The following is a 25,288-nucleotide window of genomic DNA, read 5'->3' as shown; positions in this document are numbered from 1 at the left end:
GAGTGCCATTCAAGATGAGATTTGGGTGGGGACACAGAGCCAAACCATATCATGGTCCCTGTACTTAGATAACTTTATAAAAAAGTTATATCCAGTAATCTCCAGGGACTTCTCTCTCCAACCTTTACTCATCCATTCAAGAAATGCCCTATCTCTGAATCCCTCTTTTGCTCTGTGCTTCTAGAGATACTACTGCATCACTTCCACGTGCTCTGCACTGTGGCAAGTTTAGAAAGAGGTGCAGTAATGAAAATGACAGGAACTACAGGGCCATACACTCTTGTGTTTCAATTCTCAATCTGCCACTTTGATTAGATTGGGCTAATTACTTCTTCCAGTCAAGCATTCTTTTTCTCAACTGATGTGGTGAGGTGGAAAGGTGATAATGTATATCAAACTGTTTCATAAATATACTAAAAAAAAATTGTAGATCCTACTTTAGAGGGGCAACACTAGTTATCACTAACAACCAGAAGAGTGAAATCTCTGTTACACTAAGCATTGTATAAGGATGTAAATAGAGTATTAACAGAGGAGGAAATGAACAACTTCTTTAGGCCAGCTCCCTAGAGGTGGCAATTACCAAGAACAATTAAGCAGAGCTTTCATCTTGCTGGCCAGCGAGTTCAGACCCACAGCTGCTCACTGTCTCTGACATGGATTCTGCTGAGAGGCTTTGGAGAGAAGAGGATTACCTGGCAGATTCCCCACTGGGGACTGGAATATCGAAAACTGCAGCTTTTGCAAATAGTGCTATTAAAACCTTAAGCCACAACTCTCTCTGGTCCTTGCTGAGTGCAGGCAGTAGGCTTTCTTTCCTTCTTATGAATCATGAGACACTGCATGCTTTGGATCTTTTTAGCATCCTTGGTGAACTCAGGTACTTTAACATCCCAGTTCTGGGACAACCAGCCCATGGAGCTCAATTCCTAAATATAGAAGCCAGAAACTGTGTACCTACTACGTGTCTGGCATGACATACCTCAGATAACTTCTGGAATTGTGTAACCTTTTAGCATTATATTGCAAAGTTTACATATTTTTCGGGATCCCCATATGAGAGACTTTATGACAACATAGCCTACCACTAAAAAGTACACAAGTTCAAATATTTTCTTTCCTCATCCTCTGTAGCAACACGTAGGCGCATGAGCTAGGCTTGGTCAATTGGCTATTTCTTACTGCCACTTTGAAGTGCAGCCAGTAGTATAAGGAAACATGAGTAGCATTCAGTAATAGCAGCGAAGACGCGTCAGCATCCATGGTGGCTGTGGCATCTGGGCTGGTGGTAGCTCCCAGTACTGACAACCTTCTTCCCATGGTGGTGTGAACATCATTGCAGTACCCTGACAATTGGGTAAGTTTCCTTAATTACTGACAATTCTTCACTTGATAAACTGTCTATGATGCTTCCAATAAATTACCTTTCTCCCTATGTTAAGCAGGTTTCTATTATTATTGGCAACCAAGATTTATGTAAATATTATAAGATTGATGTTAGAAACCCTAAATTAAAAGAAATAAAAATTACATTCAGAGACATTTAAAAAATGTTTCTATAGACACAGCCTGACAACTAAAATATGTAGGTGCTTTCTCTTCTTCCAATTATATTGCATATTTTCACTAAAAATACCTCATTGATTCATAGAATTACAGAGCAGAAAGAACCATAAGAACCATCTTGTCCAAACAGTCCATTTTAAGGTAAGCGTGTGCTGAACTAGACAGGGTGAGTATAGCAAATGCATGGCAAAGCAAACTCTAAAAAATATCAACCTTTTTTTCCCTAACTATGTACTCTTTCAAATGCAAAATTGTTTCTTGAATATGAGGGTGAGGAAACACATCTTAGATAGAGGTGAAGGGTGACGTTGAGCTTGATAGATTGAAAGGTTGACACGGTACTTTTTTCTGACTCTATGAAACTCAGTTCTGCTTCAGGCATAATGAGAGATGAACAGGTAAAGAGGTAAAGTAAAGGCAATCTGGAAAGTTTAGACTTTAACACCGTAAGCCTCAAATAAAATTCTAAGCCCCCCAACTGACTGAAAAGTCAATCTCTTGGCCAAGGGGACCACAGAGTAACCTTGAAAACTGAGTTTTCAGCCATGACTAAATAGGAGTTCTACCCTTCTCACTCACTACCACTAGGCTTTCTTCCCTACGGACTTACCAGAAACCAACTCTTTCAAAAGACTCCATCTGATATCAACTAACAGCCTGATGCTTCCCCTATTTTATGGTTGATAATAGACCAGGGACTACCGAGTGCTCCTGGCCAGTCTTTGGAGAATGCACAGTAAGGGTTTTCCTGTCCTCTGCTTCACCTTTTGATGTCAGAAGGCCAAAACCTTTATCCTCAGATCATGCTGGTGCCACCACCAATTTTGTACACGAGTTCAGTGAGGGGCTGTATTTCTCAGGGTTCTCTAGAGGAACAGGACTAATAGGATAGATGTGTATATGAAAGGGAGTTTATCACAGGGAATTGACTCACACCATCACAAGATGCAGTCCCACAATAGACCTTCTGCAAGCTTAGGAGCAAGGAGGCCAGAGTCCCCAAACCTCAAAAGTAGGGACGCTGAAAGTGCAGTCTTCCATCTGTGGCTGAAGGCCCAAGAGCCCCTGGCAAACCACTGGTGTAAGTCCAAGAGTCCAAAGGCTGAATAATTTGGAGTCCTTTGTTTGAAGGCAGGAAGCATCCAGCACAAGAGAAAGACGGAGGCCAGAAGACTTAGCCAGTCTACTTCTACCTTCTTCTGCCTCCTTTTATTCTGGCCGTGCTGGCAGCTGATTAGATGGTGCTCATCCAGATTGAGGGTGGGTCTGCCTCTCTTACACCTGACTCAAATGTTAATCTTTTTTGGTAACACCCTTACAGACACACACAGGAATAATACTTCGCATCCTTCAATCCAATCAAGTTGACACTCAATATTGATTATCACAGGGGGATAAGGCTTGCCAGAATGGCCGCTATGCAGGCTGAAATCCTTTATGAAAAATAAAGCTCTCTGCCAGGTGCAGTCGGTGGCTCACACCTGTAATCCCTGCGCTCTGGGAGGCTGAGGCAGGAGGATCACAAGGTCAGGAATTCAAGATCAACCTGACCAACATGGTGAAACCCCGTCTCTGCTAAAAATACAAAAATTAACTGGTGGGGGTGGGGGGTGGTGGTGTGCACCTGTAATCCCAGCTACTCAGGAGGCTGAGGCAGGAAAATCCCAGCAGGAGCCAGGAGGTGGAGGTTGCAGTGAGCCGAGATGGCACTGCTCAGTCTGGGTGAGCAGAGTGAGCGTTGTCTCAAAAAAAAAAAAAAGGAAAGAAAAGAAAAGAGCTCTTTTTTCCAAATTTATGAACCTCATCATTCTTCAGTTGACAGTGCGTAGGTAGTGGTGATTCATGAAGGAATAGGAGAATGATCCCTTAATAATGCTATTTCATTTTACATTTATGTAGTGTAGTTTATTAATGGTAGAATTGGGAAGAAAAAAAAACTGCTTTAATGCCTATGTTTCCCTTTTCTTACTCTCCAATACTGGCTTCAAGGGCCTCTCTCTGGTGCCATCACTATGCTACTGTAAATAAAAAATAACATTTCTAAGTTCTCCCCCCAACAGTCATGTGAATACACCCCTCCTTTCAACCAACAGCATTCCAAAGTTAACCATGTGAACCCAAAAGTATCTGAAACTCAATCAATTTATAAGGTTTATCTTGCCAAGGTTAAGGATGCACCAGAGACACAGTCTCAGGAGGTCCTGATGCCAAAGGTGGTTGGGGTGCAGCTTGATTTTATACATTTTAGGGAGACTGAGACATCAATCAATACATGAATGACATACCTTGGTTTGGTTTGAGAAGGTAGGACAAGTTCAAGTTGGGAAGGGGGCTTCCAAGCCATAGGTAGATAAGAGACAAACTTGCATTTTTTATTTTTTTGAGTCTCTATGGTTGGCAACAACTAAATACACAATTTACAGGTGGTGAGATAAGTCATTTATGCCTTAGTCTGGTTTAATGTAACAGTAGGGCAAAGGAAGCAATCAGATATGTGTTTGTCTCAGGTGGGAAGAGGGATGACTTTGAGGTCTGTCCTTTGTCCATAAGCAATTTCCTTGCGGGCAAATTTTGAGGGAGGTATGTGGCTTTAAAAAAAGTCTTTGTAGCTCTTTTATTTAGGAATAAAATGAAAGGCAGGTTTGCCTGTTGCAGTTCCCAGATTGACTTTACCCTTTGGCTTAGTGATTTGGGGGTCCCAAGATGTATTTTCCTTTCACAACCTGAAAACTATTTCAGGCTGTTACAGGTAGTTAGATAGGGATGGGCGGGGCAGGAGAGGGCTCTTCCCCACCTGCTAGAAATGTCAGATGATGGTTTGACAATTATCAGACTGCCTCTCTAAAAATGAAAATTTGGCAGCCCTCCCAGGGCCAGGCAGAGACCATTTCCTGATGATCCACAGCTATTAACATTAAAGTGTTAATTGAAAGCAGATGCCAGGGAGAAAAAACTTCCTGGGCATGCGCACTAAGAGACAAAATGGTGAAATATGACCTTCCGGGTACAGTCCGCTGGAAAAAGGGAAGAAAGCCTCGGATGGGCGTGAGTGCAACTTTCTAAATGCAATGCGCAGCGCTCAGTTCCCAAGGGTAAGAAGGGCACTGGGCATTTAGGAAACCCACCCTAGGGGTAGAATCACAGGAAAGAGGCAAACCTATTAAGCTCTAGGATCAAGGTTAAACATTCTCTTTGTCCTTCAGGAGCCCTCTTGAATCTCTTCCAAGTGAGCTTTCCTTTCTTTCCTGTTCTAAAGTCTTTTTTTTTTTTTTTTTTTTTTTTTTTGGCTCTTGTTGTCCAGGCTAGAGTGCAATGGTGCAATCTTGGCTCACCGCAACCTCTGCCTTCCGTGTTCAAGCAGTTTTCCTGCCTCAGCCTCCTGAGTAGTTGGTATCACAAGTATGCGCCACCACGCCGGGCTAATTTTGTATTTTCAGTAGAGATGTGGTTTCTCCATGTTGGTCAGGCTGGTCTCAAACTCCAGACCTCAGGTGATCCATCCGCCTCGGCCTCCCAAAGTGCAGGAATTACAGGCGTAAGCCACTGTGCCCGGCCTTAAAGCCTTTTTAAATAAACTTCTACTCTTGCTCTGAAACTTCCCTCAGTATCACTTTCTGCTTTATGCCCCTCAGTCAAAGTCTTTTTTCTGAGGAGGCAAGAAGTTGCTGTGTACCCATGCAGATTCACCGCTGGTAACTCGGGGTAACTCAGATACCTACCACCAGTAACAAGGCCATGATGGGAAAGGGGAGTCGGACATGCCTCGTTATACTCTCCTGTTTTTTGTAATTCAGGCACAGATGACCAGTATTAACATTAAAATAGATGTAAAGACTGATAAAGTAGACTCTTTGAAGCAATAAGACACCAAATTCTAGCCTGACTCTAGTGTAGCATCACATGGCAGATAGCAGGCCCTGACAGAAATTGAAGTATTTTACCCCAAATTATATTTTTTCTGACATATATTGAAATGGCCTGGCAAAGCTGTCTCTTGTGAGAAAAATCTACATTCTACAGAGAATCCCCATTAGCTCATTAGTTTCTTTTCCCTGATCCAGGAGAGAATCAACTCTGATAAGAAACATTGACAATCTATTTTTTCTGAAGCTAGCTGCCTGGAGGCTTCCTCTGCATAATAGGAATCTTGGTTTCTGCAACCCCTTATCTTAACCCAAACATTCCCCTCTATTAGTTCTCTGTCTTTGGACAATACCTCACCTCTTTCAACCAATTGCCAGTCAAAAAATCTTTGAATCTCTCTGTGACCTGGAAACACCCCTCACATCGAGTTGTCCTTCCTTTCCAGACTGAACCAATGTACATTTTACACGTATTGATTGATTGATGTCTTTTTTTTTTTTTTTTTTTTTTTGAGATGGAGTCTTGCTCTGTCACCCAGGCTGGAGTGCAGTGGCACGATCTCGGCTCACTGCAAGCTCCCACTCCCGGGTTCACACCATTCTCCTGCCTCAGCCTCCCGAGTAGCTGGGACTACAGGTGCCCAACACCACGCCTGGCTAATTTTTTTGTATTTTTAGTAGAGATGGGGTTTCGCTGTGTTAGCCTGGATGGTCTTGGTCTCCTGACCTCGCAATCCACCCGTCTCGGCCTCCCAAGGTGCTGGGATTACAGGCATGAGCCACGGTGCCCAGCCTGATTGATATCTTATGTCTCCCTAAAAATTTATAAAACCAAGCTGTAGTCTAACCACCTTGGGTACATGTTCTCAGAATCTCTTAAAGGCTGGTCACTCATATTTGGCTCATAAGAAATCTTTTTTTTTTTTTTTTTTTTTGAGACCGAGTCTTGTTCTGTTGCCCAGGCTGGAGTGCAAGTAGGGTGATCTCAGCTCATTTCAACCTCTGCCTCCCAGGTTCAGGCGATTCTCCTGCCTCAGCCTCCGGAGTAGCTGGGACTACAGGTCTGTGCCACCACGCCCAGCTAATTTTTGTATTTTTGGTAGAGACGGGGTTTCACTATGTTGGCCAGGATGGTCTCAATCTCTTGACCTCGTGATCCTTCTGCCTTGGCCTCCCAAAGTGCTGAGATTACAGGCATCAGCCACCGTGCCCGGTCTAAATCTCTTCAAATACTTTACAGAGTTTGACTCTTTTCATTGATAGCATATACCTGAAAGAACTTACGACAAGACATTACTCTTCTAATTTCTTTTGGGCGGTGTCAACTGTGAACTCCTTAAGGGTTTCCTTCCTCTGGTCCCTTTGTCCCAGGCCCCACTGACAATCTCCCGGCTACCATGTTGCAGTCACAAGATAAGCATGTTTTAACTCTTTGTTAAATAAATGAATAAATTAAAGGATGAGGTGAATATTAGGAGACAGATGAGACTGAGGGAGTACGTGCAGCAAGTATATTTTCATCAGCATAAATCAGATGTTCAATAAAAGTAAATCTTATTTTCTCTTGCTGCTCTCTTCTAATTAGAGTTCTCTCCTCAGATAATGTCAAGAATTTAAAGTTGTCAATTAAAAGATAATGCCATCTCTTGACTTAAAAGAGTCTCCTTTGTTTATATGCTTAGTTTTAAGGGTTTTTTCCTCCCGTTCCCTCCCCATTTTCTTCCATTTGAGTAGATGATTCTTACAAGGAGAAAATCCAGAAACTATCAATTGGCTACCTTGATCTGATCCTCTTCATGAAGAAGCTTGAACTTCTCCCTGCTTCACAGATGGGTTATGAGATAGTCCTGAGAAGCTGCATTCTAAGAAGCATTATGACCTGTCTTCTTAGAAACAACACGACATCACTTTTAACACATTCTTTTGGTCACAAGGAGAGGGAATTACACACCACCTGGTTTTGGATGCATGCTTGAGGTAAGGCTTAACATTAAGGTCCAAACTTATGTGGAACTGTAGCATAATAAATATATTTGGTCTTTGTTGCTGGTTCCTCCTAGAGTTTTGAAAACTCTACGAATTTCCTGAATGATAGGAATGTCCGTTGTTATTCATGTGGTGGCGTACTTAATGACACTTTATTTTATGCTAATGAATTGCCTTAAGGTGGGGTCCCTAGATAGCATCAGGATAGGGGTGGTCACCAGAAACAGGAAGAAATCAAAGCATTGGAACATTAAGTTCCACCCATATACTTTAGAGAAGAATGTAGGGGGAGGAGTTGAAGATTAAGCTCTATAAAAAAAAAATGTGTAGACAATGAGCATTGATGAGCTTCCAGGTTGGTGAACACATTCATGTAAACGGGAGGGAGGAGAGTCACTCATACCCTAACTCAACAAAGAGGCTCCTGGGCTCAGGACACCTCCAGACCTTGCCCTATGTATCTCTTAATCTGGCTATTTATGGGTATTTTTTATTGTATTCTTTCTAATAAACTGGTAGACATGAGTAGTGTTTCCCTGAGTTCTATGAGCAATTGTAGTAAATTATCGAACCTGAGGGAGGGCTGTTGGAACCCCCAATTTATTGCCAGTTGGTCAGAAATAAGGAAGATGTGAACTTGTAATTGGAATCTGAAATTACAGGAGTCTTGTGAGACTGAGCCCTTAATTTGTGGGATCTAATGATAACTCTAGGTAGAGAGTATCGAAATTAAATTGAATTATAGGACACTCTGCTGGTATCAGAAAATTGGTCAGTGTTGGGAAAAAAGCAATGTACATCTGATGTCAGAAGTAGAGAGTGTAGAAAAAAAATAACCTTTGTTTTCTGAGCTGTCTTAGTATCTGGTGAACTTCAGAAGTCCTTGATTAGACTAATTACAAATTTCTCTCACTACTCTGCTTCCACACATAAGGTCTTCAAACCAAATAACCCTCCTTATCAAGAAGACTAGGCAGTTTCTACCGAGCAATGTGTTTCAGTTCCCCACTAGCCTGCAGAATTATTTAAACAAGCCAATCACATCCTCCTGAAGGAACTGAGATCACATCATCTTCTTGATACTACAAAGACTGCCCTTCAAAGCCCCCCAGTTTTCACTCTGTTCCCAAGGGCAACCCCCATGTGGCAGCACATGGCATGTGGTATCCTCCTTCCCCAGGCTGTGAGTTCACATGTCTAATAAATTGCTATTGATTTCATGTGTCTAGTGTTATGTGTTGTATGTTCAGCCATCTCCATAACCGGTAGGTAGAAATCCCAGACGAACCCATAGGGGCTGATTGAGACAGCATTGCAAAATCACACTGCACAGAGCATGTTAGATATAGGAGGAAATATATTGTTGCAGTTATCTTTGGAAAATAAAATCCCCATTGATATTATTTTCTCTTCATAATGGGATAGGAGAACCTCTCTAATATACCCTCAATGAATTTAGAGAACATCATGAAAATTATGTTACTTAGCATTAATTCTTATCACTATCTTTATCACCAAACTGCTTTGGATGGATAATCTCTATTCCAAAGCACCATTTTTGGCACTGTAGTACCCATCTTGAAAGATGAAGTGTGTGGGATATTTATTTATAATTTATGTATTTATTTTTATTTTTTATTTTGAGACAGAGTCTCACTCTGTTGCCCAGGCTAGAGTACAGTGGCACGATCTCGGCTCACTGCAACCTCCGCCTACTGTACAAGCAATTCTCTTCCTCAGCCTCCCGAGTAGCTGGGATTACAGGCACCCACCACCACACCCGGTTAATTTTTGTATTTTTAGTAGGGACGGGGTTTCACTATCTAGGCCGGGATGGTCTTGAACTCCTGACCTTGTGATCTACCTGCCTCAGCCTCCCAAAGTGCTGGAATTACAGGTTTGAGCCACCACACCCGACCTGTTTATTCTTTATTCTAGGTGTGCTATTCTACTCACCAGACATCTGAAACTACACCCAGATCATCTGAAAGTTAACATGTTCCAGGCGATGTCCCTATTAAACCAAGGGTTGGTTTTCAGTGGTAAGTTTTCACTTAGGCTTAGTCTGTTTTAATTACAGGTTTTAAAGTCTTCTCTTCTGTGGCATCTTGACTGTTTCAGGGTTTTTTTTTAATTTTAATTTTTTTAATGATGGAGTCTCTCTCTGTCACTCAGACTGGAGTGTACTGGCACAAACATGGCTCACTGTAGCTTCAAACTCCTGGAATCAAGTCACCTTCCCACCTCAGCCTTCTGAGCATCTAGGACTACAGGTGTGTGCCACTATACCTTGCTAATTAATTTTTTTTTTTTTTTTTTTTAAGAGATGAGGCCTTGCTATGTTACCTAGGCTGGTCTTAAACTCCCGTACTCAAGTAATCCTCATGCCTCAGCCTCCCAAAGTGCTGGAATTATAGGATGAACCACTGCACCCAGCCTATTTGGAGGTGTTAATAAGTATTCTGTGCTGTTAAATGGGGCATGTTACTATGAATCAGTTTGGAAGGGAATCATCAGAGACTTAGAGCAAGCATGGGTGTCACTTGTACTGAAAAACTCATGGATGTCTCGCAGGCAGCTATACAATGAAGGCAACTGCATGCTAAAAAGCTAGTACGGCAACGTGTGTGGCTAAAATTATAACCATTGATTAACAACCATGCAGCCTTCTGACCATGGCGATGTTAATGGAAAAACAAAACACAATTAGATATTTTAAAGGGATTTATTCTGAGCCAATATGAGTCACCACAGCCAGAAAAAATGAAGTCTCCAAGAGTCTTAAGAAAACGCACCTGAGGTGGTTAGATTACAGTTTGGTTTTATACCTTTCAGGGAAGCAGGAGTAACAGGCAAAGACATAAATCAATACCTGGAAAATATATGCCCATTTGCTCCAGAAAGCTGGGATATCTTGAAGCAAGGGCTTATAGGTTATTGCTTTTAATGGCAAAAACCACAATTACTTTTGTACTAACCAGATATATGTGTGTTATATGTATTATATATGTGTGTATATACTATGTATATATGTATACATGTGTATGTATATATGTGTATATGTGCATGTGTGTATATATGTATGTGTATGTGTATATGTGTGTGTATATGCATGCATGTGTATATACGTGTGTATATATGTGTGTGTATGTGTGTATATATGTATGTGTGTGTATATGTGTGTGTATATATGTATGTATGTGTGTATATATATTTGTGCAGTCCCCTTAAACCCCAAGATCTACTCTCATGTCCTAGATATCCAAGATCATGCCCATTCATATTTCAGTCTCCTACCTCTTTCCAGACTAATTGATTCTCATTTCAATTACTTTGGATATAATTGTTTCTTTATTTTTTTTCACCTATTTTGAAGGCATATACTCTGTATCTTATATCTTATTTCTTATAGGTTTTCTTTTCTGCTTTTCAATAGACTTCTCTTTTCTCAGAACTACCTGCCTCATGAAAATCAATTCCATTGACTTTCAAAGCTGTTTCTTACAAGGCCTTTGAGAGTCCACATTAGAAATCAAAAACTTAATATATTTCTCATTGCATTAGTGAATTATTCATTTAATTCTTCTTGAGTTTTATCACTGTATCTAGTACATAAATGCTCAATACATATTGCTTATTATAAGTTTATATTTTTATAACTGATAAAGCATCAAACAAGTATTTAAGAATAGAGGCAAAGTATAAACTCAGGCTTATTGGTTCTAAATCCAGCAATCATCTAAACAAACAACCAAAAAACTCTTTAAAAAGGATCAGTTTGTCAAAAGTATGCTACATGAGCTAGAGGAAATAGAGAATGGAAGAAAACTCTTCATATGTTTCCTAATGAGATGTTTTGTAAGCGTGGAATGAATAAATAAATGTTTCTTAATGTAGAAAAAATACTAAGGATAATGTTCAATGAGTAGACATAGACAAGGTAATAGTATAAACATTTTAGATTCACATGACAGAAAGCAAGTCTCAATTACGGATGATCACAGCTAAATAATAGATGGTGGATTTTAAAGTTTTAGTTTAAAAAAATGTGGCATAAAGATAAATATCAGACTGGGAAATACTACAAGAAAAACTATAATGGACTTATTAATTAAATGTCTTTACATAATTTTAATATAATTGTATAAATCATTATTGATCTAGCCCAGGATGTTTGATATTGGTCTTGTTGGAAACTGAAAATAAGTCTCTTTCTGGACCATTTTTTCAGAAGTCTTTGGCTGGACCTGATACCATAGCTATTTCACTTCCAAAAAAAAAAAAAAAAAAAAAAGGGAGAGAACACAGTAGTTGTTAGAGAAAAATCACTGTTCTGTAGTTGCCCCCAAAATATTTCCAACTGAGGAACACACATATTTACGCACACATGTATTTATACACACACATAAAAGTCGGTGGTTCACACCTATAATCCCAGCAATTTGGGAGGCCGAGGTAGGCGGATCACGAGGTCAGGAGATGGAGACCATCCTGGCTAACATGGCGAAACCCCGTCTCTACTAAAAGTACAAAAAAGAATTAGCCGAGTATGGTGGCCTACACCTGTAGTCCCAGCTACTGGGGAGGCTGAGGCAATATAATCGCTTGAACCAGGAAGTGGAGGTTGCAGTGAGCTGAGATTGTGCCACTGCACTCCAGCCTGGGCAGCAGACCGAGACACCATCTCAAAAAAAAAAAAAAGGCTTTATTACAGGCACATCAGCTTTTACTCTCATAAACATGTAATAAATGAAGAACTGGAGAAAGGAACTATAAAAAGAGAAGCAAAGGGGAAAAAGATGAGAGACAGGGCAGAGGAAAAGAGGAAAAGGAGTGGAAAAAAAGTAAAGAGAGATAGAAAAGGATTGAGATTAAATGATGATTTAGGAAAATCTCCTCAAAAAACAAAATCTCAATTTTGGGTATCAGAACTTCCTAAATTACACAATTCATCTATTTACATGAATGTCTCCTCTTCCGTACTAGAATACAAGCTCCTTGGAACCAAGCAGTAGCTTTGCTAGGTTGACTTTTATAACTTCCTTAATGTGTTGTATAGAATGTGTACTCAATAAATTTAATGAGAGATTGAATAAATAATTGATTATTAATGAATACATTAAAAAAGCAACAGCTTAGACATCCAAAATAATGAACTTTCTTAACAGAAATTATTATATATCAGGGATAGTCACACGAGTAAGATCGAGGCTTCTTAGGTGTGTCCTGAATACCTTCTGCAAAGTTCTCCAGCTCAAAAAATTACTCCACTGCCTGTCAAAAACCCTGAAGTTTTCTATTAGAATTTATTGCCTTGGCCTCAAGGGCTTTTTTGCCTTTAAGTGTTGTCTGTTAAATTACAGATATCTCTGGGATATATAAAATGTGAAGCTATATCAGATGAACCTCAGGAGGGATTAGTTGATGGCTGGTTTGGGTGAAGGTATGTGCCCAGGAAGAAAAGGGAGAAAAGGAAAAGACCTAGATTAACGGAAAGCTTAATATGTCAGGTGTTTTACATATGCTGTCTCCTTTTCCTAAAACAAATCCACACTGTGCCATAGCTATTATTATGTCAGTTTGTACCGAGAGGAGTCAAGGTTATAGAGGGTAAATCGCTAGCCTGAGATAATTCAGCCAAAAAGGAGCAGAGCTGGAGTTTGAACAGAGATTAGACAGATTCCTTCTTTTCTTCAGGTAGTGCCTACTGACAAAGGCCAGGAGAAAATTTTAGGTCCTGCAAAGCAATAATTTTTATTCAGTGTGGGAAATACTATGGTATTTTCTGGCTTCTTTTTCTGAAAGGCAACTAACCATTTGTATTAGTTCACTAAAACTGCCATAACAAAGTACCCCAAACGGTTACCATCTCATGGTTCGAAAGGCTAGATTTCCAAAATCTAGGTGTGTCAAAGCCATGCTCCCTCTGAAGCCTCTAGGGAAGGATTTTTTCCTGCCTCTTCCAGCTTCCAATGCCCCAGGAGTTCCTTGATTTGTGGCAGCACGACTTCAGTCTCTTCACGTCTTCTCTCTGTCTGTGTCCATTTGGTTCTTCACATGGTGTTTCTTTCCCTGTATATCTGTTTTCTCTCCTTATAGGGACACCAGTCACATTAGATTAGGATCAACCCTAATTACATATGACCTAATTTTAGCCAGATAACATCAGCAAAGAATCTGTGTCCAAATAAGGTCACATTCACAGGTACGGAGCTTAGGATTTCAACGCAGCTTCTTAGGGGACGCAGTTCAACCCATACATAATGTATATCACTTGATTTATTCTGGAAATATAATATATAAAAACATACTTTCACCAAATGGATCATTTCAAAGAAAGGAAGAGAAAGGATGAAATCAAATAGAAGGGTTGGCGTTTGTTTCTCTTAAAAATGTTATTAGATGTTTTTGTTGGAAGCACGGGCCTCATGCATTTGCATTCACTCTAAACAAAAAGTTCCAGAGGGATTAGTGACTCTGAAAAGCTTGGCTCTGTGTACTATATGAATAAAATGTTGAGCAAGTGCTTCTTGGCTGTATTTCCAAGCAAAGCAACTCAATATATTATCATTTTGGAGATGAGACTGCTTCAAATGAGATTACCTCTGCATTGAATCTCGGTTGCTCTTGGAGGTGATTTATGCTTTCAAATGACCAACATATTTGAAAGACCCTCTAGAGTGATTGACTTTCTATTGCACACGTGCTGTTTTCTTATTTGTAGTAAGCAAAGACTTTAATGATCACAGCTGGAGCAAAAGCACTTTCAGTCTTAGGAGGACCTCAGACTCTTTGAAATTTATTTTTCGGAGTTTAGTTCATTTTTTGTTTGTTCCTGCATTTGTGGCGTAGAGGTTTCAAAGGCTCTGCCAATCCTGGCTTTATTCTTTTAGGGGCAAATAATTTACACTTGATATCTTTGGGGTATAAATTTGAGGGAATAAGCAATACAGGAGCTATTTGCCCAGTGTTCCTTTTCATAAGTAATCGGTCACAGCAATGGAGCACTTTCAAAGAGATCTCTCTGTAGGTTCAGCAAGCTGTCCCCATTCTGCCACACCTTTCTCTGCATCAGTCTTTATTTCTACAGCTGACACTGGAGAAGACTCTGGAAGGTCTGTCTCCTAACTGAAATATACTCTTGGTATTTCCTTGCAGAATGCCTTGTGTTACTGCCTCTTTTAACAGAGCCTTTCTGTGAGCAAATGGCATCTACTTCCATAGAAGTGTCTGTAAAGTAGGGAATTAATGTGGCTTGTCAGCACATCTTGGGGTCAGAAGACTAAAGTGAGTTCTTCCAAAGATTATTAGAATTCCATCTCTAATACTGCCTGTTATGGAGGGCAAATGAGCGCCTTGAAAGGGATAGTATGAAAGGAGCCGGGCACATTCCTCAGCCCCGGGCTCAAAACAAACAAGCCCAGTACAAACACATCCCATCCTCCCATCCCACCACATATCGCCATATAGCTCTCAAACTTCCTGAGCCCAGTACAAACACATCCCATCCTCCCATCCCACCACATATCGCCATATAGCTCTCAAACTTCCTGAGCCCAGTACAAACATATTCCATCCTCCCATCCCACCACATATCGCCATATATCTCTCAAACTTCCTGAGCCCAGTACAAACACCACCTGGAAAGTCTCCGATAAGGAGACAGCCGTTCAAAGTTTTACTGAAAGCACGGGAACCAAAAGAATTCCTTTGTTCCCCTGTAACTTTCGGGCTATAAAAAAGCAAGCACTCGCACTGTTCGGGGCCCTCTTGTATGCTGTGGAATGGAGGGACCAGGTTCGAACTTGTAGTAAAGATCCTTGCTGCTTGGCTTTGACTCTGGACTCTGGTGGTCTTCTTTGGGGAACAAACGGTCTGGGTATAACAAGTAAATGAATTCACACAGAAACCTAAACACACACACACAGCACTGTCTAGTACTTAACTTTGATTTAATTCATATTCTTTTTCTCCTTTTGCATCACTCCATTCAAGAGGTACAAACAGAGGCAAGGCACATTCCAGGCACTCATGAAGCTCACAATGCAAAACAAGAAATATGGCAGACAAGTACATGTCTTTAAAGGAGATAGGGCACTGACCAAGAAGTCTTCATCATTTCCCTCAGCTAGACTAAACTTTAATCAGGCTTCTTTTTCACTCTAGGCCTCTGAACTTGCCCTCATCCTGGTCCTTACAGAATCCAGATGGCCTAATCACAGAGATCTCCTCTCTCCCTTTTATTAGAGCATTTACTTTAGAAAAGTTGTAACTCTAAACTCTTTTTCTGCTCCTTTATGATGTAAATCTTTAAATACTGTTTTTGCGGCCAGGTGCAGTGGCTCATGCCTGTAATCCCAGCACTTTGGGAGGCCAAGGCAGGTGGATCACAAGGTCAAGAGATGGAGACCATCCTGGCCAACGTGGTGAAAACCCGTCTCTAAAAATACAAAAATTAGCTGGGCTTGGTGGCGTGTGCTTGTAGTCCCAGCTACTCGGGAGGCTGAGGCAGGAGAATTGCTTGAGCCCAGGAGACAGAGGTTGCAGTGAGCCAAGACCATACCACAGTACTCCAGCCTGGTGACAGAGTGAGACTCTGTCTCAAAAAAAAAAAAAAAAAAAAAGTGTTTTTCCTAGTTTTACAACCCAAAATTATCTTTCTCAAGGACCTGGGAGCCAGCCTTTGAAATGTAATCATTAAGGAAGATGCAACCCCTTTCTCCCCTGTCTGTGGGAGGGTAGGAGCTTAACTTAGGTGGGTACTTTGCTCCAAGTTGTAAAATTACCTCCTGTCATGAGGATAGAAGAAAGTTCACTTTTTCTCTGGGTAGGGCCAATTAACAAACACAGGTTACCTGGGATTTAAGGACCCCCTCACCAAACAACATCTCAGATCTTAAAAACTCACCTGCCCTTTCTTTGAGCAGAGTAGAGTTCAGACTACATTCAGGTTTCTCCCCTCTATTGCACTAGTTTTCAATTATATTCTTTCTTCCTGTTTAATTTTTTCCAGTGCAATTTTTGCTTTCACAGAACTAAGATACATATTCTGGAAAGTTCCACATCAGAATAATATACCTCTTCTTGGGAAAGTCATGGAAAGTTTCAAAACACTGAGAGAACATAAGCCAAATCTTTGGATTTTAATGAGTAGTACTTTCAAAAGGAAAAGTAAGACAAAAAATAAGCAAATATGAGAAGTAAAATTTACCAGCTGGTCAAAAATCAACTTGACACGTGATTTTCACCCAATTATTAAAACTGAATTTTGAGTTGCTAGTCATTCACAATGGTTGGATGCATGATGACTGTGACTACTAGAATTCCACGAGTGCAAGGCTCTTAGGCTGTCCTGCTTTTCTCATGATTCTCTGTACCTCTCAGTCTGACCATCTCTTTATTTATTTGCCCTTTAGTCTTTCTTCTGTCTCTCCCCTATCTTTATCTCTCTACATCTAGTCTCTTCCTTTGTACCCCTCAGCCTTTCTTTCCACCCCATTTTCTCTTCTTGCAAAAAACGGAAACTGAAACAGAGAGAGGAAGCTAAACTCACAGGCAACTCTCAGTCGCTGCTCTTTAAAAAGGGTGAAAAGTACAGAGCAGAGAAACCAGAGGCTTTGGGACACTGAGGGTCAGAATAAAGTAGAGATTAAAAAAAAAAAAAAGATAGCAATTTCAAATTAAGATAATTCAAAAGGTGTGTAAAAGGATATTATTTTAATGTTGTCAATAGAATATAGGAAAACCACACAGAATAGTGCAATACCACTGAACTGCTATTCCAAGAGCAGAAGGCTAACCCTGTTTTTGAAGAATAAGGAGAGGAAGAAGTTTTTGGAGCATGTAGATGAAAAGCTGTATGGAAAGTCACCCAAGAAGAGCCATGGCTTTTGGTTTGTGGATGGGGTCAGTCATAGCTACTACATTGGAAAAAATATTTCAGCCTTTTGATCCTCCTTTCTTTCATTTTCTTGCTGGTATTTGCCATTGGCCTAACTCTTCTGAAAGACAGAAGTCAAGAGAGTCCATCAATGCCATCCCTTCAGGTCAGTCTTGAGGCAGAGAGGGGAATGGAGAAGGGAAACTTCTTGGTTTAGAGGAAGATCAAGGAGTTGAAAACCCAGAGAGGGTGGGGGACACTAAGGAGCTGAGAAAAAGAAGACAAAGGACAGAAAGAAAGAAAACTGAAGTATGGAGGTAAGAGAAGCAGAAGGGCAGAGGTTTCTGATTGCGGAATTCTGACACTCTGCAGCCCTCCTAGAATCTGTCAAAGCATTAAATAAAAATTCCCATAAACATTATAAATAGAAGCAATGAAGAAATAAGCCTTTAGGGAAATCAGTATCTTTGGTGAATTTGGCAAATTGTCATTGACAAATGATCTTTTGGCAAGTGGAATAGGCTTTCAATAAATTGATTTTCCTCAAATTGGACTGCTTCCAAGAAAAGTTGTTTAATTAGAGAAGTTTGAAGAACATTAGGTTTGGTTTGGCTGAATATGTAGTATCTGATAGGAAATGTTGGTGTATGGTAGAGGTTGGAGCTCATATCAGTCAAGAGGCTATCGACCTCTAAGTGTCTAACCCACTCACAGCCTCACCATCATGATAAGAGCTGATTGACCCAAAGATAACTGTAGACTTAATATAATTTAATTAATAATAATGGTTAACATATATTGAGTATGTACTCTATGCCAGGTGCTATACTAAATGCTGTACACAGATTTTCTTTTCATTTAACTATCATAATAACCTGTGCTGGTTATTGTCAATTGGCCTCCTTCTATCCCAGATTCATCCTCTACCTTGTTCTGTTGCCCACATGATTGACTTCTCCAGATTTCATCCCTTGCCCTGACATTTGATTGTGTTTGATTGATGAGAAACACTCATAAGACGTGGGAGAATGAGAGAAGGGTTCAGATATGCAAGCTTACCTATGTGTATCCTGCTCCCTCCTGACCTCACTACCAAAATTTCTGGCAGTGGCTGAGTCAATTCTTGTGATGTGACCCTTTTTCCCAACGTTCAAACTTTCAACCCAACTCTGGTAACAACATCCCTTTTAAGCCAAAATGGGTAATGCAGTGGTAAATGAATACTTGTCACTGTCTTTAGTCTCTGGGTACTTGACTATTCTTTATTGCCACCATTAACCTTGAATACATCTTCTGTAAATAGGCACTTTGTTAACTTTTTTTGAGTGTGAAATTTACTTCCTGCCAAGAGCATAAGAGATACCATAACTCAATAAGAAAGATATCATACAGGTCTTATTTTACTTTTATTATTTTATTATTACTATTATTATTTTGAAATGGAGTCTCATTCTTGTCACCCAGGCTGGAGTGCAATGGTATGATCTCTGCTCACTGCAACCTCTGTCCCCCAGGTTCAAGTGATTCTCTTTCCTCAGCCTCCTGAGTAGCTGGGATTACAGGTGCCCACCACCATGCCTGGCTAATTTTTGTATTTTTAAGTAGAGATGGGGTTTTTCCATGTTGGCCAGGCTAGTCTTGAACTCCTGGCCTCAGGTGATCAGCCCATGTTGGCCTCCCAAAGTGCTGGGATTACAGTCGTGAGCCACTGCATCCGGCCCCAAGCCTTATTTTATATATGACAAAACTAACTGAAGTATAAGGTATTTTTTACAAGACTACACTGCTAGTAAGTGATATGGCTAAAATTCAATGATAAGTAAGTATAAGTGGTCTCCAGAATCTTCTATAATAATTATTATCCCATATTTTTTCTCAATAACTGGGTTTTGAAGTATGAGGTTCACCACTATTCTACATAGATCTCAACTGTCAAAATCTGAACTCTCTGATATGGTAGCCACCAGCCACATGTATCTACTCAGTAATGGAAAAGTAACTAGTGCCACATGTTGAAATGATAATGTTTTAGATGTAATTTAGATATAATATTATATCTATTTTTTCTTCCTTTTAAGGGAATGTGGCTATTAAGTTTTCAAAATTACACATGTGGCTTGCATTGTATTTCCATTAGGTAATTGTAAAGGTCACCCACTGGTCTTTGGGATGGGTTGGCATAAGGAGCTCTCTCAGGATGAATAGTCCAGAGTGGCAGAAATTTGCTCAACTAGATCGTATCTCAGAGGGTTTTGTGTGCCTGACACACAAAACAGCAGAATTCAGAGGCATTAGGTAAAAGTCAAAAGACACACAGAGGGAAGATAGAAAGCAGATATGAGAGGAGCAGTTGTGATTTACCAGACCCATGAACAAGCATAAACCCATGCAGTAGAGAGAATACAGGCAACTTAGCTGATGCGGTAGAAACAGACGTGGAGAGGAGTTAGTTCCAAAATGATTAAATAGTGTTGTAATGAAGCATTGAAGAACTTCTTGTTATCCATAAGAGAAAACAAATGTCTTGTTAAAATAATCAATTGCATTGTTCACAAAAGCATATTCTGGTTGTCTGTAAAGGATGCCCTTTCATGAAGTCAACACTTTGTCATATATTACTTCCAATATATCCTCACTGTCAAGCCTCAGTGATTAAATGGCCCTCATTTCTTGTTCTTCTGTCTTAAAGAGCCTAAATAATCCAGAACCATACAATGGAAGGACTTCATTAGAATAGCCTATGATTGGATATGGTGGTACAAGTTTAAGGGTCCTCACAACCATCACTTCTGACACCAGTGAAAAGTTTCATGGTTCCCAAGAACCCGTTTACTTCTGACACCAATGACAAGTTTAGGGTTCCTAAAAATAATTTGTTAAATGAACTCTTAAGACTCATTGAAAGCTATTATACTAAGTTATAGCTTAGTACAGCAAAAGGATACGGATTAAAATCAGATAAAGATAGAAGAACATAGGGCAGGGTCCTGAAGGGTTCTGAGAATGGAGCTTCCAATTGTCCTCTCCCAGTGGAATTGTGCAGATAGTGCTTACTTTGCCCAGCAATAATGTCTGACAATACATACCGAGTACTGAGTACAACCAACTCAAGTGCTGATATCTAGAATTTTTAATGGGGGCTTGGTCACATTGGCAAAATTGACTTCTGACAAGACTACCCTTGGCCTCCAGCCTCTGCAGATGTTGAGCTGACAAGCATGGCCCGAGGCCTCCCCACGTAAATCACATTGTAGCATTAGACTATCTAGTATGACCCAAGGCCTTTAGGTAAACAAAGACACTCTTATGAGGCAGGACATACCTAGGGTTTAGAGATGATCTTTTAGGAGCCCTAAGGAAGGGCCAAACAATTCTCCGGGCAAAGTCAATCTTTACTATACAGAGGATCTTGATTTCAGTAATCTATGATGAAGAGCCTTGAATGCAATGAAGTCTCTGTGCCCAAACATTGGTAGGCACAGGGGGATCTTTTGGATACATGCCTTTTATTCAGTGTCAATATTAGATACGAGAAGACAGAAATACATCTAACCTGCTGTATTTTCTTCTATGTATTTTCTTTTCCCTTCTATTTTTATCGCCCCCTCCTCTTTTTCTGCTTTCTGATTGTCGATGCCACATTTCCTTAGTGACCTAAACTGTTGGTGATCACCCAGTAGTTTATGCAGAAGAAAGACTATTCTTCCTCTTTCTTGTAGAATATCAGAAAATGCTTTAATCTTGTACTTTTGAATGATATTATAGAGAGAGGCAATATTATAGAGAGAGGCAATATGTGCTTTCAAATACATACATTTTCCAATTTATATTGGTGGATTTCTTTTCTAATAAAAGCAATTTCTCTCCTCCAAAGATTTACATCATCTCAAGAGATGGTAAAATCTATCTCTCCATTATTATAGTATGTTATCAAGAAAATTATCCAATTATTATTAAACCACTTTTGCAAAAATTGTAACAGTGAAAGAAATCTAGCATGGCTGACTCCGTCTTGCTTCCATACCTGTATGCTGGCTATCCTTGCTTATTTCTCGGTGTTGGCCAAGCTAACCATGGGAGTAGTTTAGTTTATTGTTTAACTTGGAAGCAAGGATGATAATAGTCTCTCCCTAAAATTGACTTGATTTCCTTTTAGTTTGGGGACTGAAATCACCTTTGTAAAACTAATTTAAAAACATAACATTAGGATTATGACAGGGGCCTTGATATGGTTTGGCGATGTTCCCACCCAAATCTCATCTCAAATTGTAGTTCCCATAATTTCCACATGTCATGGGAGGGACCTGGTGGTAGGTAATTGAATCATGGGGGCAGGTCTTTCCCATGCCCTTCTCATAATAGAGAATAAGTCTCATGAGATCTGATGTTCTTATGAAGAGGAGTTCCCCTACCTAAGCTCTCTCTTGGCTGCCAACATGTAAGATGTCTCTTTGCTCTTTCTTAATTGTCCATCATGATTGTGAGGCCTCCCCAGCCATGTGGAATTGTGAGTCCATCAAACCTCTTTTTCTTTATAAATTACCCAGCCTTGGGTATGTATTTATTAGCAGTGTGAAAACAGACTAATATGGGCCTGAATTCTAAGATGTAGGCATAGTTAAACAGTAGCTAGCCACTGATTTTCTGTAATCCCTTACAACTCAAGAGTCATGTGGCAATAGGTCAAAATATTTGTGACTTCCTCAATTGCTCCTATAGATAACATCACTATTGTAGAATCTAAGATTGGTCTTTTGGAATGTTTTTCAGCCTTTTGCATTCTGGTGACTGACTGTCTCCACCCAGGCCTGTGAGTCATTACTCAACTAGTCCTGTGGCTACCACCCATAGGCTATTTAGTGCACAAGGACCATTCTTGACACCTCTATGATTTTATCTCCAATCAGAAGCACCCATTCCCTAGCCCCTTCCTGCCAAATTATTCTTAGAAACTCTAGTTTGTGGTGAATTCTTGATGAGGCTGATTTGAGTAGTAAACTCCTATACTTCTGCTCCACTACTTTTCTGTTAATTTAACCTCTCTTTACCACAATGCTACCATCTCCATGAGTTAGTTTTGTCTGTACAGCAGGCAATAAGGACCTGTCAGGCAATCACAGTCACATGGAGGACTATTCAGCGGGAGATAATCTTTTAAATTCATGTTCTTTTTAATTTTTAGGCACAAGATATTTTGCTCTGAGTCAAACGTGTCTCCCAAACACCAAATTTTAAAGACAATAGAAAAGATGACAACCAAATAAGTTTTCTACATCCTACATAGCAAATAAAAGGAAGAAAAAAACATCAACTCTACCCTACCACAAATGGAGCCTATCACACATTCTAAGATAAAATGTAGTAGACTATCACCAGGAATTATAGATAATAAGAGGGAGAAACAAACAAAAACAAAGGAGTGTGTAATAATAAAAACCTAACAATAAGGCTGACTGAAATAAGCTCTGCATTGCCAACTGTATTCCACTGGAGGAGCCCCCATTTGAGGTTTTCTCATCTCTTTATACTTCCTTCCTCTTGAAGTTATAAAGCCTCATGCAATATGGTAGTAATCATTGCTGTGCATTAATCTTTTATACCCCATTACTTCCCAGTCACAGATAGGATTATATTTCTTAGACTCCATTGTTTGGCTGAGGCAAGTGACAGTCCTGGCCAAAGAGTAATGAGCACAAGAAATGTGCGTCACTTCCATTAGAATAATTTAATTGTTCATGCAAAGACTCCCCAGAGCTTTCTCTTCTTTTTTTTTTTTTTATGACAACTTTTGATTTTCAGATAGTGGTTTTTCCATGAGAATGAAATGTAATGATAATGAGCAATGTGAGTGCCTAGCCAATCAGAGATTGACATGCAATATAAGTGAGGTATAAACCACCGATGTTTTAAGTCAAAGATATTTGGTGATATTCACACAGAATAACCTGGCCCATTCTCACCTATGCCCGCAGCTATAAGAAATGATAAGCAAAGTCAACCTAGCAGTGATTATAAATAAAATTATCTTCTTTCCCTAAGCTTTGACCCTGAAGAATGGTAATCTAAAACTGGACCCTATCTTCATGACAGATTTAAACCTCTGAAAATGGTTAATTAAATTGTGTTGGCTGGGCATGATTGTTCATGCCTGTAATCCTAGCATTTTGGGAGGCCATGTAGGTGGATCATTCGAGGCCTGGAGTTTGAGACCAGCCTGGCCAACATTTTTACCATCTCTACTGAAAATACAAAAGTTAGCTGGGTGTGTTGGCACATGCCTGTAATCCCACCTCTTGGGAGGCTGAGGCATGAGAATCACTTGAACTTGAGAGGCAGAGGCTGCAGTGAGCTGAGATTGTACCACTTCACTCCAGCCTGGGCAACAGAGTGAAATTCTGTCCTAAATACTACTACTACTACTACTACTACTACTACTACTACTAAATAAATGGTGTCTACTGTAGTTCATAGTGAAAAATGTAAATTGCATCTCATTCAAATGGACCCAAAATAAAGATAGCTCTCAAATTACATCACTCTGTACATTGCCAATGACTATTGGAAGATGTGGAAATATGGTCAATACATCCATTTGAAACATTTCAAGCATTCAGGAAAGAGTGCTATTTAAGGTGAATATCAGTGTTACTGGATTTCTACATTTACCATAGAATGGGTGTGGATGGGATTGCAGCATTGCCCACCTTTCTTCCAGCAGCTCTGCTCTGCCACTACCTCTATTACATACCAGATGTGGACTTTATTTTACATACACTAATGTCTTTGAAATATAATTTCAAAATATATTTTAAACTAATCTAGTGTTTGACTTATTTGTTTATGCCTTTGACCTGCTGCAAGTAAAGAGTTAAGGTGGCAGAAAGTAAACTTGGCAAATAACCATTCTTTTACTCATTTAGTCATTGGTCTTTGATGGCAGGATCCTTACACTTAGAAGCTGGTGTATAAACCTGGAAAGACAACTAGGAGAAGAATGATAATGTGACCACAAATGATACCCAGAACTTAATTCCAGATATATTTAGAGTGCCATCAAAACTTTATGCAGGAATAATTATGTGTGTGTGCAAACTGAGATGTGGTTAGATCCGAGGGCCTTTAATATGAATTGATCAACAAGAAAGAATTTATGAAGCTCCTGTGCTGTTTGATCTCAGTAAATGAGAGTGTCCTTTTAACCACTGTAGTCATCTGATGAAATATTTAAATAGCTATATGTATCTATCTATATTATAGTGTCAAATTTAGAAGGCATCTGTTACCACAGTTACTCCATTTGTAGATGCCGGGGAAAAATATGCATACGCATTATTGCTAAAACAGGTCTCTTTTAAGGTTTCCAAGGTTTCAATATTGTGACCCCAAATCAGGCAAATGAGTAATAATGAAAAACTGTAGATAAAGCAGGTGAGCTTTGGAACATGCTACATGATTAATGGTAAAATTAATGGGACTGGTAGAAAGTATCATCATTAAATGACTGTCCAGTGGCCCAGAGGTCAGACCATACACATATTATCATGTCCCTTGACAGCACTATCCCAAACTCCTGGCGTCAAGTGATCCTGTCACCTCTGCTTCCCAAAGCACTGGGATTGTAGGCTGAGCCACAGTTCCCAGCCTTTGACAACACTAGAAACTCACCTTGCATAAATAAAGCAACTATTAGAAGCATATGAGCAAGAAAACCATAAAATAATTATTATTGCAAGCTTTCTCATCAGAGACAGAGGCCCCAGCCTCATCACTGTCATTTGCTAATACTACGGAATTATGCCAGTTTGTTCATTCAACATATATTTATGAAGCACCTATAATGTATTGGAGTTTTTGTACTGGGCACTGGGCACACTTGGCAGGACCAAGCAGGCAAACAAGCAAGAGGCATATGCAACTCCTGCCCTCACTAAGCTTATAGACTAAGATAGGGGAGGCAGAAATCAAAGAATCATCAAATAAGTGAAGAGTCTCA

The 25,288-nt window shown here is 39.9% G+C and overlaps 1 protein-coding gene and 1 long non-coding RNA gene across 9 annotated transcripts in view; one reads left to right on the top strand and one right to left on the bottom strand.

Annotated features, from left to right (window-relative positions):
* LOC103877537 (endogenous retrovirus group K member 8 Gag polyprotein-like) overlaps positions 1 to 7,286 on the bottom strand; it is a 376,678-nt gene extending 369,392 nt beyond the window's left edge. For all 8 annotated transcript variants that reach the window (XR_002517017.2, XR_002517020.2, XR_002517019.2 and 5 more), the window contains exon 1: positions 7,208 to 7,286. The gene's annotated coding sequence lies outside the window, so the exon portion shown is untranslated. The remainder of the gene's footprint in view (positions 1 to 7,207) is intronic.
* A 35-nt stretch (positions 7,287 to 7,321) lies between these two features.
* LOC103877536 overlaps positions 7,322 to 25,288 on the top strand; it is a 116,136-nt gene continuing 98,169 nt past the window's right edge. The window contains exons 1-2 of the long non-coding RNA XR_002517023.1: positions 7,322 to 7,406; positions 9,354 to 9,457. This is a non-coding gene — a long non-coding RNA (uncharacterized LOC103877536). The remainder of the gene's footprint in view (positions 7,407 to 9,353; positions 9,458 to 25,288) is intronic.

This window comes from Papio anubis, chromosome 12 (genome assembly GCF_008728515.1).
Source record: "Papio anubis isolate 15944 chromosome 12, Panubis1.0, whole genome shotgun sequence".
Taxonomy (NCBI): Eukaryota; Metazoa; Chordata; class Mammalia; order Primates; family Cercopithecidae; genus Papio; species Papio anubis.
Note: the sequence above shows the minus strand (reverse complement) of the source record. Positions and strands in the feature narration are given on the sequence as shown.